Here is a 13,173-nt window from a genome sequence, read left to right on the forward strand (position 1 = left end):
TTTATCTATCATATTATTTGGCATTTATTATTTTTATATTTTTGTTATTGTATGTTATTTTGTTTGCTATTTAAAATCTTTTACATCTATAAATTTTTTATGCTTTCACTATATATATATATAGTTTTTTAGGTCTATTATTTGATATTTATTAATATTATATAATTTTTGTTGAATCTTAAATTTTGATGATGAAGTCAATTGTAATTTGTTTGATCTAATCTATATGTTGAGAAAAGTATGTAAGATTAACTACGATGACAGTAAGACATAAAGCATGTGTTGTGCCAAAGTCAAGATCGAGATCTCATTGGGAGTTCGAGAGTTCGACGGAAGTTCAGACGTTCATCAGAAGTTCTACGGGAACCAACCGAGAAGTCTAGGAGCTTGCTATAGAAGCTCGTCGGAACTCACCAAGAAGATCGTCGTAAAGTCCAAAAGCTTGCCGGGAGTTCATCGGAGCATTGCCAAGAGTTCGTCGGATGTTCACCGGAAGTACACCGAAAGCTCATTAGAAGAGCAATTGATGCATCGGAACAAGAAGTGCAGTAAGCATGTCTTAATTATCATAGTTAGAGTGTAAATTAAGTTAAGATTATGAGATAATCCCACTAACTTAATTAGGGACCAATTGGGCCCTTAACAAGACTGAATTGGGCCGAATTGAGCACCCAATTCGGCCCTTGAATTCTTGGCCGACAGTGGCACCGCTTGGAAAGCAGTGCCCTAGGAAATCTAAGTGATGGTACCGCCGGTAGTTATTACTGCCAGTAGTGGTATCGCCCCTGTTAGGCGGTGGTATCATCAGATCTTAGTCTCTGAGCTCTGTCAAGTGGTGGTACTGCCCAGACTGAGCGGTAGTACCACCTAGTGTCAGGTGTTAGGCGGTGGTACCGCTAGAGCCCCAGAAATCTGGAATTATACACCTTTTGGCTTCATTTTTGAAGCCATTAGAGCCTATAAAAACCCCACCCTTTTATGCATGAAAGGGCACGATACCTATTAGTATAATCTTGAGTTCTTGAGTCTTAAAGTGTTGTAAAAGTTAGAGTTCTCCTCCTTCATCTCTTAGCCTTGTAACCATCCAAGAAAGAGGAGTGAGACTTATAAGGGTTCATCTCCTAAACCCGGGAAAATGAGAAAAAGCTATAAAGAGGTGTTCGATCTTCACCTATTAAAGAAAGGCCTTTAGTGGATGCCGGAGACCTCGTCGGAGGAGGAATCCGAAAGTGGATGTAGGTCACATTGACTGAACCACTCTAAATTCTGGTTTGCTTTTCATTAGTGCAATTTACTTTAACTGCAATTCATTTCATTGCAAACTACTTCTCCTCCTCATCTTACTTACGCTCTTATATGTTTCAAGTTGCTATCCTTCCGATTCGGTTTTCATCGAATGTACGAAATATTTTATATGAGAATTGAAGAATTTTCCACTACACTAATTCCCCCCCCCCCCTCTTAGTACCGCTCTTGATCCTAACAATTGGTATCAGAGCAAGGTTCACTCTCATTTGGTTTAAAACCTAAGAGAGATGATATTTGCCGACAACCTAGAGGGCCATTCAATTACATGTTTGCCATATTCAATAGGATGGATTATACATATTGGAAGACTAGAACGAGGATCTTCCTAATTTCAGTAGATTTTGAGCATTGGAACATTGTTAAAAATGGTTTTCAAAAGTCTTCTCTTCTAATGAATGATTGGAATGAGTTGGAGAAGAAGACTTTTACTTTAAATGCCAAGGCTATGAATGTCTTATTTTGTGCATTAGATAAAAACGAGTTTAATCGAGTATCAATTTATAAAACGATTTTTGATATTTGGCACATACTCGAAGTGACTCATGAAGGCACTACTAGAGTGAAGGAGTCAAAAATCAATCTTTTAGTGCATTCTTATGAGTTGTTTCGAATGAAACCGAGTGAGACCATTGGAGACATATATACCCGATTTACGAATGTCGTCAATGGTTTAAAAGGACTTGGTAAAGGTTTCTCGGATTTTGAATTAGTTAATAAGATTTTAAGATTCCTCCAAAAAGTTGGGATCATAAAGTAACGGTCATTCAAGAGGCAAAAAATCTAAATAATTTTTCTCTTGAAGAACTAATTGGGTCACGAATGAAATGACTAGTAAAGCTCACGAAGAGCTTGAGGACACCCTTTAAAAGAATAGGAAGGATATAACACTGAGAACATAAGAAGACCACTTGAAAAAAAAATTCAAGTGATGAGGACTTTGATGATGATGTAGCACTCTTAACAAAGAAGTTCAAAAGATTCATAAAAAGAAATAAATTTAAAATTGACACTAAAAATAAATTTAAACCTAAGAAAGAACAAGTAATATGTTATGAATGCAAGGGACACATCAAAAGTGAATGTCCCCAATCAAAAAGGAGGCAACCAAAGAAGAAGGCTCTCAAAGCTATATGGGACGACTCAAGTGCTTCCGAAGAAGAGCCTACCATCACCGAGCAAGTTGCTCACTATGCACTAATGACCATTGGAGATGAGGCAACAAGTTCATTTGATGCAAATTTATCCTTTGATGAATTATTAAATGCTTTTCATGATTTATTTGATGAATATAAATTAATTAATAGAAAATATAAATTGTTAAAAAAAGAGCATGGTTCTCTTGTTAATAATTTTGATAGTTTAAAAGTTGAGCACAATGATAGTTTAGCTCTATGTATGAAATGTGATGAACTAGAAACACTTAGAAAGGACAACTTGCTACTCAAGAAAACCTTAAAAAAATTTGAGGTTGGTAGCAATTCCTTAAACCTGATCCTTGCCAACAAGGGTCAAGTTCATAGAAAATGCAGAATTGGATTTGTGAGTAGCTCTCACCAAAATCTAACCACCTTTGTTAAAGGTCCTACTTTGCATGTCTCATCCCAAAATAAATGTAACTTTTATTACAAATTTGGGCATGTAGCTTATCATTGTCCATTCAAGAAATGTAGTCTACATAAATTAATTTTGGTTCCTAAAAGAATCTCAAATGACTCAATGCAATATGATAAATTATGTAGATTGATTTTTGAGGCACTCAAGGTCAAATGGGTACCTAAAAATCATCTCTTTTTGTAGAAAAATGTACCATCATAAGCCAGGAGCAAAAGATGGTACCTTGATAGTAGATGTTCAAGGCATATGACCAGAGATCCATCTCATTTCTCTAAGCTCACTAGCCTAGACAAAGGATATGTCACATTCGGAGATAACAACAAGGGTAAAATCATTGACAAAGGAACCATAGGTAACAAATCCAACCTTCTTATTGAATATGTACTATTAGTTGATGGTTTAAAGCATAACCTTTTGAGTATTAGTCAATTATGTGATAAAGGATATATCGTTATATTTGAATCCTAATATTTGTATTATTGAAAAACTATATAAAAACATATCTATGATTATCTTAAAATAAAATAATATATACACTATTGAGATTAATAATCTTTATAATGAAATATGCTTTTCGGTTTTGAATGACAATGCTTGGCTTTGGCATAGGAGATTAGGTCATACTAGCATGAAACTAATCTCTCAAATTTCATCTAAAGAACTTGTAAGAGGAATTTATCATATTAAGTTCATTAAAGATAATGTGTGTGATGCATGTCAACTAGGAAAACAAATAAAAGGTAGCTTCAAACCCAAGAACCAAATAAGCACCTATAGACCTTTACAATTGATCCATATAAACTTGTTCGGACCAATTGCTACAACAAGCCTAGGAGGTAGCAAATACGCATTTGTTATCGTGGATGATTATAGTAGATACACATAGACTTATTTTTTGGCACACAAAAGTGAATGCTTTAGGTATTTCTCTAAGTTCTGTAAACTTATTCAAAATGAAAAGGGTTTTATGATTTCGTCAATTCGAAGTGATCATAGTGGTGAATTTCAAAATTGTGATTTTCAAGAATTTTATGAATCTAATGGATGCAACCACAACTTCTTTACTCTAAGAAATCCTCAACAAAATGTAGTAGAAAGAAAGAATAGAAACTTATAAGAAATAGCAAGAACCATGTTAAACGAACATAGCCTAACCAAATATTTTTGGGCCGAAACCATAAATATGACATTCTATATTATGAATAGGGTTCTAATAAGACCACTACTTTCTAAGACTCTTTATGATTTGTGAAACACCAAAAAAACCCAACGTTTTATACTTTAAAATTTTTGGATGTAATTATTTTATTTTGAATGAAAAGGATGCCTTAGGTAAATTTGATGTAAAATCCAATGAAGAAGATTTTCTTAGCTATTCCTTTGTTTCTAAAGCATTTTGTATCTTTAACAAAAAGAACTTTGATTATAAAAGAATCAATTCATGTTGTTTTTAATGAAATTTCTGAAGTTAAGAAAAATGAACTTGATGATGATGTTGACTTTGATACCTTGAATTTAAATGAAACCCCTTCTCCAAATAGCAATTTGGATGCATCTTCTTCCGAACCTTCTTTACCGAAGGAATGGAAGTATGTATATGCTCATCCTAAGGAGCTAATTATAGGAGAAACATCGAAAGAGTTCAAATACGTTCTTCTCTTAAAAATTTTTGTGCCAACGCCGCTTTTCTCTTCCAAATTGAACCTAAATGCATTGATGAGGCCATGAAAGATGATTCATGGGTCATTGCAATACAAGAAAAGTTAAATCAATTTGAGAGAAATGAGGTATGGAAGCTTATTCCTATACCAAATGACCATTTAGTTATTGATACTAAATGGGTCTTTAGAAACAAGCAAGATGAATTTGGTATCATGGTTCGAAACAAGGCTAGATTAGTAGCCAAAGGTTTCAACCAAGAAGAAAGTATCGATTATGAAGAGACATTCGCTCTTGTGGCTTAATTAAAAGCCATAAGGATGCTCCTTACCTATATTAGTAGTAATAATTTTAAGTTGTTTCAAATGGATGTTAAAAGTGCTTTTCTTAATGACTTTATTTCTGAAGAAGTTTATGTTGAACAACCTCTCAGATTTGAGAATGACAGTCTCCCTAATAATGTGTTTAAATTGACTAAAGCTCTCTATGGTTTAAAACAAGCCCCAAGGGCTTAGTATGAGAGACTTAGTTTATTTCTTATTGAAAATAATTTCTCTAAAAGCAAGGTCAATACTACATTATTTATTAAAAAAATTAAAAATATTTTTTTTATTATTTAAATTTATGTTGATGATATTATTTTTAGTTCCACGAATGAATCTCTTTATAAATCATTTGCTAAAAGTATGAGTCTTGAATTTGAAATGAGTTTGATGAGAGAATTAACCTTCTTTTTAGGTTTACAAATCAAGCAACTGAGTAATGATATCTTTCTTAGTCAAACAAAATATGCTTTAGATTTACTAAAAATATTTAATATGGATAGCTCAAAAGCTATCAATACTCCCATGAGTACCTCCACTAAGTTAGACATTAATGAAAGTGGAGAAAGTTTTGATCAAAAAGCTTATAGGGGTATGATAGAAAGTCTACTATGCCTCACCGCAACTAGACCGGATATCATGTTTAGTGTAAGTCTTTGTGCTAGGTTTCAATCTAATTCTAAGATATCTCATCTTAAAGTAGTTAAGAGAATTATTAGATATTTTAAAGGTACCACTAATCTAGGATTATGGTATCTAAAATACGAGAACTTTGAACTAATTGCATATGTTAATGTGGATTTTGCTAGATGTAGATTAGATAGAAAAAGCACATATAGAATATGTCAGTTTTTAGGACACATACTTGTCTCTTGGTCATCCAAGAAACAAAACTTGGTTGCACTATCTACAACCGAAGCTGAGAACATTGCAGCTAGTGCATGCTGTGCACAAGTTGTGTGGATAAAAAACATGTTAGATGATTACAAGATTCATCTTAAAACTATTTTCATAAAATGTGATAACATAGGTGTAATATATTTAACAAAAAATCCTATTCAATAAAAAATCCCATTCAACACTCTAGAATAAAATATATTGATATTAGATATCACTTTATATGAGATCATGTTACTAATCATGATATAATCTTAGAGTTTATTGATACGAAACATCAATTAGTTGATTTCTTTATAAAACATTTAAGTGAAGAACAATGTAATTTTATTAGAAGAGAATTAGGAATGTTAATTTGTCCGAATACATGAGTTAGTATATTTCTTTTTCGGACTATCTTCTTGAATAAAGCTTTCATGAGTTTATGCCATATCAAGTTCACTTCATACCCTTGCTCCATCACTTAATAATTTTTGATACACTCAATCACTTCATGTATTTCATTGACCAATGCATCTCTCGGATTTCACTTCGATGCTCCTCTCATTATGAAGGTTTATTCATGAAATTTTTTTATCCTTATGATTCTTTCACATGAATTCTTTCTTAATGAAAGAATGAATGAGGATTTGATTTGACATGAATATCTTGATCCTTGAGAAAATTGAAGTATGATTTAATGGAACTCTTTTATCATTTTTAACTTCATTTAAATCATTTCACAAAGTTGGTTCTTAATGGATTTTCCTCCTTACTCTTGTTCTTCATGCGAAATTTTGATGAAAAATAAAAAGGGAGAAGTTGATGGAAGCCATCTCTTTAAATATTTATAACTTTTAATGTGATAACTTTTGACTGGTACCATGTCATGAATGCTTGAAATATGATTGGTATACAAATTAAAATGTGGCATGAATTTTTACCACACTTGCATTGTTGAATTGTTCTCCTTTTCGTTGATGAGAAAGGGGGAGAAATAATACCAAAATGTGATAAATTGATGACAAATGTATGCAATGTATTTCATCATATATACTTGAAATGTTTGCTTGATATATTTTCTTCATTATGATAAGATATCTAGAGCTTAACATGTAATTTTACAAATTGATATCTTGCTATAAAATGATGAATTGTTATCTTTGTCATCTTTCATATTTAAAATATCATACTTGAAAATGGATGTCTTGCCTTGACATCATTTTGAGAATATTAGATCATGATAGGAATCATGATGTGTGTATTGATAAGTTTAAATGAACTTAACTTATTAATATGTCTCTTGAATTCAAAGGCCTTGAATTCAAGAATGTCTTTTCTTAAGTTTGGCATATAGATAGGAGGAGTTAAGGTTAACTTCGTCATCAATTGATTGTCATCATCAAAAAGGGAGTGATTGTTGAATCTCAAATTTTGATGATAAAGTCAATTGTAATTTGTTTGATCTAATCTATATGTTGAGAAAAGTGTGCAGGATTAACTATGATGGTAGTAAGACATAAAGTAGGTGTTATGCCAGAGTCAAGATCGAGATCTCATTGGGAGTTCGAGAGTTCGATGGAAGTCCAGACGTTCGTCGGAAGTTCTGTGGGAACCAACCGAGAAGTTCAGGAGCTTGCCATAGAAGCTCATCGGAACTCGCCAAGAAGATCATCGCAACGTCCAGAAGCTTGCCGGGAGTTCGCCGAAGCATTGCCAAGAGTTCGTCGGATGTTCGCCGGAAGTACGCCGGAAGTTCATCGAAAGAGCAATTGACACACTAGAACAAGAAGTACAGTAAATGTGTCTTAATTACATAGTTAGAGCGTAAATTAAGTTAAGATTAGGAGGTAATCCCATTAACTTAATTAGGGACCAATTGGGCCCTTAATATAGCTAACTTGGGCTGAATTGAGCACCCAATTCATCCCCTAAATTCTTGGCCTACGGTAGCACTATCAGGGTCGATGGTGGCATTGCATAGAAAGTAGTGCCCCAAGAAATCTGGGCGGTGGTACTACCCAGACTAGGCGGTGGTACCGCCGACAGTTATTGCTACCAACGATGGTACCACCGATAATTATTACTACCAATGGTGGTACCACCCCTGTCAAGCGGTGGTACTGCCTAGATTGAGCAGTAGTACTGCCCAATAATAGCAGTGGTACCACTAGGACCTTGGAAATACATGATTAGATACTTTTTGGCTCTATTTTTGAAGTTATTGGGGTCTATAAAAATCTCACCCTTTTTTGCATGAAAGAGCACGAAACCTATTTGCATAATTTTGAGTTTTTGAGTCTTAAAGTGTTGTAAAAGTTAGAGTTCTCATTCTTCATCTCTTAGCTTTGTAACCATCCAAAAAAGAGGAGTGAGACTTATAAGGGTTCATCTTCTAAACACGAGAAAAGGAGAAAGTGCTGTAAAGAGGTGTTCGATCTTCACCTATTGAAGGAAGGTCTTTAGTGGATACTGGAGACCTCGTCGGAGGAGGAATCCGAAAGTAGATGTAGGTCGCATTGACCGAACCACTCTAAATTCTGGTTTGTTTTTCATTAGTACAATTTACTTTAACTGCAATTCATTTCATTGCAAACTGCTTCTCCTCCTCATCTTGCTTACGCTCTCGAAATATTTTATATGAGAATCAAAGAATTTTTCACTGCACTAATTCACCCCCCCCCCTCTTAGTGCCGCTCTTGATCTGAACAATTTTAGCTTTTATTTTTTATGACATATATATGTGTGTATATATATATATATATATATTGATATTTACACTATTTTATGGCTATATTATTTATTTTTAGATTAATAATTTATATATTATTTTGTATTTTAAAGAAAGAAAGATATAGAAGTGTTTCAATATTTTCAATGGATTGCAATATATTTCAAAGTTAGTAATTGTAATGGTAATTTGATTTCACTTTGTAGTTAGAATGGCTATAAAATTACCTTAATGCAAGGGAATAAATAATTTTAAGATTCATTCCTTCTCTATTTTTCAAGTAACTTAAAAGATCCCCAGCGACATGTTAAAAAATACAGTCCATTTAATATTTTATAAATAAAGAAATATTAACTTATGGAAATAAATCAGTAAACGGTATCGAAAATATTGTTAAATCTTTAAAATAATAAATTGATAGATAAGGTTTTTTTGTCATGATATTATGTATTTAATTACAAATATACTTCATCCTCGCAAGATTTTAAATATATTTCCTACTCCTACATGTCATTATAATTTTAGAAGGAAATATCATTTAGGATTTTAAGATTCCATACACACATGAAAATAAGCAATTTTCAATAAAAATCACATGAGAAACTGATTTAGTATTTGTCTTTCCTTATCTTTTGATTCCTTTGTACAACTCCATAATTGGCCGCACAATGCACACAAAAGGGTATGCTAAGTTATAAATCAGAAATTACCTTCTCAGATTTATAGGTTTTAGATTCTAAAATGGTAGCAAAACCTCTACAAAGTGGATCACGAACAAATGGGAAATAGATGCATTTTTATTTTTATTTTATTTTTGCTTAATTTTATTAGAGTGTGACTCACGTACTAAATCAAAACATAATGAATGGAGTTTGTCATATAGTAAACAATATTAGTTTTAGAGATCTTAAAATACACCTTTTAAAAAAGAGAAAAAAATATTTCACATATTAAGCTTTATAGTAAACATATCTATGGATAAGTTTCTAGAAAAAACTACAGGATTTCTTTTTTTTTTTTAATGTGGAAGAGAGTTCGCTATTAAAAAGCTATTGGTTTCTCTCTCTCTCTCTCTCTCTTTTCAAAGACCATTCCAGACAAAAATATTAAAAGATATTTATTTTCTTTTTTTTCTCAGTGACCAATGGACATATTTTTAGAAAACACTTAATAGTTTTTTGAAAATTTTTGCAAAGCTTTCCCATTTTAAAAAACTTTCATAAAGCATCCCTTCCTTCCTAAAAGATAATTTTATCCCTACTTTTGCCCCATCAACCATCACCTCCATACGTGAGTCCCTATGGCCCATCAACTATCAAAAATAAACGGAAGTAATGAGCAAAGGATGGGAGGCCCACGGACACAGGCGATCAAGGGTGGAGGCAATGACTGATGGGGTGAAAACAAGGGACAAAATCATCTTTTAGAAAAAAAGGAACATTTTATAAGAATTTTTAAAAATTAGGGTCACTCTACTTTTTTTTTCAAAATCAAATAATTATTTGCCCTATTCTTATTTAGTCTTTTAGCTCGACCCCTCAAATGGTGAAGGCATATTTTTGCTTTTTTTTTCATATTATATTTTCTTCATTTAATTGGATGTCAATTTTACCAAGAAAAAAAAAGTGTATAAATATATAATGTTTTTTAATTTGATGTATATGTTAGCTAATTTAGTAATCATATTCAGGTGCTAAGTCCAGATGAGTTTGGTTGAAAATCACTACATGTTTGTGTTTTCGAGTGTATGCTGGTAAAAAAAAAAAAAACTTTAGCGTACATTTTGTTTAGCTTTAGGGGAAATATAAATATTAGGTTCTACAAATAGCAATACATATTGTATAAAAAAGTATCTTATTACAATAAAAGAAGATATAATCAAAAGAAAGTTTCCTATTACATACGATAACATATTTGTTTGTCCGAGTTAGGGATTCAGGATCAATCAAGGTTTATAACTTCTCACAAGCTTTAATATTGGGCATAGCCACGCTTGATCGAGTTTCTAGTAAATCCAACAAATATCCCTCTCATATTAATATCAATAAATGTGATTGAAGGGTTTAGAAAAATAAGTATTGATAAACAAAAATATTATCAATTATGTTAGGACCAAAATTGGTATTAGGGGGTGGGGTGGCAAGGGGGGAGGGGGGAGGGGGGGGGGGGGGTAAATTAGTGCTTACGTAAAAATTACATTTATTCAAAGAACTTACTCGATAAAGCCCATATCAGAAAGATGTTTAACTTGAAAACATTTGTAAGAATGTAATAAGCAAGTAAAATAGTTTGCAATGAATGTAAACAGTAAGGAAAAGGAGCACACTAGATTTATATTGGTTCAGTCGTCGTGACCTATGTCTACTCTTGATTCCTTCTCCGTTAAAATCACTGACCTTCATTATTAATCTTCTTTCAATGGGTAAAAATCAACTATCCCTCTTATAACCCCTTTCTCCTTTTCATATGTTTAGAAGATAACCTTTATAAGTCACTCATCCCTCCTTTAACTAAAAATCTAACTTTGAGAAGAGAGGAATTCTCATAAGATTATAATAGTGTTTTCTCACAAATTTGTTCTCAATTCTTGTGTAAACCGAGCAGGGATGAGTTGGGTATTTATAGGCCTCAAATGGATTCAAATTTAGAGCCAAAATAGTCTCATCCCTGGTTTTTAGTACAACTAGTACTAGGCGGTACCATCGCCAATACTAAGCGGTGGTACCATTGCCTACCAGATTGACAATTAATGGTACCACCGCTTGTTAGTCTAGCACTGGGTGATACCATCGCCCAATGTGACACTGACACTAGGTGGTACCATCGCCTAGTCTAGTAGTACCACCGCTTGACATAGTTTAGGAGACTATGTCTAGGTGATGCACTTAAGGGTATTGTACCCATTGGTTGCAAGTGGATCTTCAAAAAGAAGATCAAAGTAAATAGAAATGTAGAGACCTATAAAACAAGGCTAGTGGCTAAAGGATATCGTCAAAGTTAGGGTGTTAACTATTGTAGAGAAATCTAAGGGCAACATCACATGTGCAACAGAAGAATATAAAATAAAAATCCTAAATTTTCCAAAATGTATTTATCATCATACGAAGATTGGTGCACAAAACCCGTGACCCAAAAAACCATGTGTGAGATAGTTATGTTACCTAGGGAGATCGTATATCCTTGAATCCCTATAGATCTATTGGAGAGGATGAATGAGGTTAAGCGTCTATCCTTAGTTGTCATGTATCTATAATCCCTTACCTATCTAAAATTCTAAAATCTTATACCGGGCATGATGTTGTCAAACCCATACAAAATTTACTCAAGTCTCGCTCTAGTCGGATTCTCCTAAAGAACTTTTTCTCGCTCAATCCGAATGACCCTAGCTATGGATTTGCTTGAGCAAGAACATATATGATATTCCTCTCATGATACCGAGAGTGGATGATCCTCTACCGGCACTCAATTACCCTCGTAAGGTTGGCTACTACTCCCAATAACTGGTTGTGCTAGATCTGGAACTTATTAATATATAAATCTGGTATCAAAGAGTAGAGGACTCATAAAAGGCATCCTTGGTATCTCAAGTCTAAGGACCAAATACATAATTGGGATGACATAATCACTATCTAACAATAAGGTATCATCAACCATCCAGCATTCCGTGAGTAGATCAATTAGTGAACTCATTCTCTAATAAGCACATGTATTATATCCCTAATATCCCTACATGAGTAACTATGAGATCAGCTACTTCCATCATATGGATGAATATATAGTATACTAGTCTGTTTGATTATCTCAATATCCCTCTCGAGTAACCTATGACCGAAATTATTTAGGGTTTATATTTAAAGGTGAATCGATCTTATTATTATGATCTTATCATGATCTGATTCTTATTGCATAGATCAATGGACATTACAAATATATGTAACAAAAAAAATAAAGTGAGAAAAATATCAATAAATAATAATAAATAAAAAGAGTGCGTATCATATCACACATGCCATCACTTACGTGATTGGCTTGCAAGGCACCTATTACTAGTAGGGGCACCCCTCACATTAAAGCCCTAATAAGTAGTAAGATAGTAGTTACTCGGTCCTTTAGATATACGAAAGTAGGCAAATAAGATTGTTGGTTCGGGTTATGCTAACATGACAATATTTCCTGATTAACACCAGGAGGTAACACCACGAGTTGGGCACCATCTGGGAGAGTGACATCCTCCACCATTAGAAGCATGCCACTATCAGTGGGTGAAGGGGGAACTGAAGTCCAACATCCTATAGAGAAATCTAGGGGCGACATCACATACGTAGTAGAATAACAAAAAATAAAAAATTCTCAAATTTCCTAATTATGTGTTCGTTGTCGTGTGAAGATTGGTATGTAAAATCTACAAAACTAAAAACTACGTATATGAAAGATTGTATTTTACCACGGAAGATCGTATATCCCTAATTCCCTGTAGATCTGTAGGAGAGGATGAAGGAGATCAAGCATCCTCCTCTCTAGCGATGATCCACATAGCAGGGCTGCAACGACATTCCTCAAACCGCTATCCAAAACTCTACATGTGCTATCTGAGGAGGAGAAGGGGATAATAGGAGGTGGTAACCAAGAAACCTCTAGCCTATGAGCTTTTGATTCCCTCTT

Source organism: Musa acuminata, chromosome BXJ3-7 (assembly GCF_036884655.1).
Source record: "Musa acuminata AAA Group cultivar baxijiao chromosome BXJ3-7, Cavendish_Baxijiao_AAA, whole genome shotgun sequence".
Classification (NCBI taxonomy): Eukaryota; Viridiplantae; Streptophyta; class Magnoliopsida; order Zingiberales; family Musaceae; genus Musa; species Musa acuminata.